Source organism: Hemiscyllium ocellatum, chromosome 10 (genome assembly GCF_020745735.1).
Source record: "Hemiscyllium ocellatum isolate sHemOce1 chromosome 10, sHemOce1.pat.X.cur, whole genome shotgun sequence".
In the NCBI taxonomy this organism is placed as follows: domain Eukaryota; kingdom Metazoa; phylum Chordata; class Chondrichthyes; order Orectolobiformes; family Hemiscylliidae; genus Hemiscyllium; species Hemiscyllium ocellatum.
Window position 1 is genome coordinate 69640152 of NC_083410.1, and position 3505 is coordinate 69643656.

The following is a 3505-nucleotide window of genomic DNA, read 5'->3' on the forward strand; positions in this document are numbered from 1 at the left end:
GGATGAACTTTGAGAGATTTAATGTTTAACAATTGCGGTATCGGAGCAGCATTTTAATAGAGTTGGGCTAGACTGTGATTAGGTAAGAAAAAGGGGCTAGGGTTTGTTGGTAGTTTTTTGTTTAGTGGGCACTATTTCATTTAGGAAAATAAATTGTTATTTTTTTCTTTAAATAGTGGCAATCGGGGTTTTCTTTCACTCACTGATACGTTTAGCAGATTATAAGGTGAGGTGAGCTTTTCTGGGTGATTTAGTTTTAGGTAGCACAGGGGTTTACCCTCCATGGCTTAACACTCAGAAACTTGCATACAGATCTGCACTTCTATTTCTCTCGGACTGTTACAGAGCCTATGATACATTCCCAACAATGTGATTGTCCATTTTTAGTTTTATACTCTACCGATAAGGCTTAATTTGAGGATGTCATAGAGTCATAGAGATGTATAGCATGGAAACAAACCCTTTGGTCCTACTCATCCATGCCAACCAGATATACCAACTCAATCTAGTCCCATCTGCCAGCACCCAGCCCATATCCCTCCAAACCCATCCTATTCATATACCTATCCAAATGCCTCCTAAATGTTGCAATTGTACCAGCCGCCACCACTTCTTCTGTCAGCTCATTCCATACACGTACCACCCTCTGTGTGAAAAAGTTGCCCCGTAGGTCTCTTTTATATCTTTTCCCTCTCACTCTAAACAGATGCCCTCTAGTTCTGGACTCCCTGGCCCTAGAGAAAAGACTTTGCCTATTTACCCGATCCATGCCCCTCATAATTTTGTAAACCTCCATAAGGTCAGCCCACAGCCTCCGATGCTCCAGGGAAAACAGACCCAACCTGTTCAGCCTCTCCTATAGCTCAAATCCTCCAACTCTGGCAACATCCTTGTAAATCTTTTCTGAACCCTTTCAAGTTTCACAACATCTTTCTGATAGGAAGGAGACCAGAATTCCACGCAATATTCCAACAGTGGCCTAACGAATGTCCTGTACAGCCGCAACATGACCTCCCAACTCCTGTACTCAATACTCTGACCAATAAAGGAAAGCATATTAAACACCTTCTTCATGCTCCTATCTACCTGCGACTCCATTTTCAAGGAGCTATGAACCTGCACTCTAAGGTCAGCAACACTCCTTAGGACCTTACCACTAAGTGTATAAGTCCTGCTAAGATTTGCTTTCACAAAATGCAGCACCTCACATTTATCTGAATTGAACTCCATCTGCCACTTCTCAGCCCATTGGACCATTTGGTCAAGATCCTGTTATAATCTGAGGTAACCCTCTTCGCTGTCCACTACACCTCCAATTTTGGTGTCATCTGCAAACTTACTAACTGTACCACTTACATTCGCATCCAAATCATTTATGTAAATGACAAAAAGTGGAGGACGCAGCACCGACCCTTGTGGAACTCCACTGGTCACAGGCCTCCAGTCTGAAAAACAACCCTCCGCCACCACCCTCTGTCTTCTACCTTTGAGCCAGGTTCTCATCATTCCTTAATATTCTAATAGATTGCTTGATCAAAGTCATGATACTACCTCCTCTTTTACCTCCTTCCCATTTCACCTGAAGACCATGTATCCTGGAGTATTGACCTACTAATCCTGACCCTCTGTCAGCCATGTCTCAATGACAACAATATCATCATATCCCATGTTTTAATTTGAACCCTCAACTCTCTGCCTTGTTCATCAGACTTCTTGCATTAAAATAAATACCATCCAACCTTGGCAATTTCCCTTGTTCCTTAAATTACCTGTGATTTCTATGCCTTTTTTATTCACTTGCTGTCTCATCTAATTTTGTTTACCTCTGCCTGCTGAATCTTCTCTCAAGGATGCTAATTAATTCATGGTAAATAACTCCGTGTGTGTAACAGTTAGAAGTAACTATATTATTTTATCTGTGGATTATTTGACAAACATAATCATCTTTTATCTTCACTCAACAGAATTGGCTTCTCTGGAACAAAATGATTTAGAGTCTCTTGCTCAAAATTAAAACTGATGGTTATACTTGGGACAACATAATTGAGAGTTGATAGGAAGAAATCGAAAAGCAGCAACACAATCTCAGGCATAGATAACATCTATTAAGTACTTAAACTTCACAAATGGTTTAAAACAGCAACGATTGTGTTACTGCCTTGTAACTCTCTATTATCACTTCCTACACACTGCACAGTGCGTGCACTAACAATAAAGGTTACAGTTTAAACATGATTAGGGTTTGGACAAATGTTTAAGAGGGTGAATGGGAGTGCAAATATGTGTTCACCATAGTTCTTGTGTTTAGATTGATTAATTTCAGTTAACTCCATAGTTAAAGGCAGTGTCTGCTGCTTGTCTGAGCAGGAAACTCTGCGGCTCAACCCTTGGCCTTTTATGAAATAGTTGATGCTGCAATGATGCGAATGATAACAGACCGTTATCTCCCTATTTCGTGGAGAACAAACATCAGAGAGAGTTCTGACCCAGCTTGCAAGGTATATTTCTCCTGGAAAGAGTGAGTATGCCAATGACAAATATTCTCAGACTAAACGTTAAGCCTGACATAGTTGAATAAGTTACCAATACTTACCACCCAAAGGTCATCCTTGGTTGAGGTAAAGGAAAGCTGCCAATGGCTAAGTAATAATACTTACTAGAAATCATCACCTTTACAGGAGAAGATGCCAAAACAGAAAGGAAAATGTTATTGCAACTTTCACTGGAATTCATCAAATTCTTCAGTCCTCCACTAGGATTCTAAAGCCCTAAAACATTTGCTGGATACTGAACTACTGACACTAATCTGACCAGTAAATCTGACAAAGAACAATGGTTGTATCCATTTCACCATTTTATCTTTTAATCTATTTTAACTTTTATCAAGGTAGCCAAGAGGTAAACAATGGAAGCAAACCAGATTATAATAACAATATTTTTCAGTACTTACTTAAATAAGGCTTATGGATGGCTTAAAGTTAAACTATTATTTCCTTCATTGCAACACATGCACGATTATAGCACAATGTCTTAGAAATAATGCACAGTATTTTATAACCTTTTAAACAAAATGAATTCATCATAAAGCTTGAACCCTCACTCTATTGCAGGTATGAGGAACAGTAGACACTGAGCCCCCTGTACACTTCAATTTTATTTATCTACCTTTGCTCCATATGCCTCAATACTATGAGACAACAAAAAACCAACAATCTAAATTCTGAAAGTTCCAGTTACCTCTGAACCTTGTTGGTGAGACAATTCCATATTTCCATTATCCTCTTTGCAAGAAATGTTTCATGATTTTGCCTTACAATGGGCTCACTCTAATTTTTAAATTTGATTCCCCACTGTTATGAAATTGAAGGCATGTACTGTACCTTTAAGAGAGAGTGAATGCAGGCACCTGTCATGTGACTGACTAGCCATCTCAGAGTGTACTGGAAAATTGAAAAAATGTAACATTTGGCTGTGAAACAAATATCTGAGTTTGATTGTTATGTTT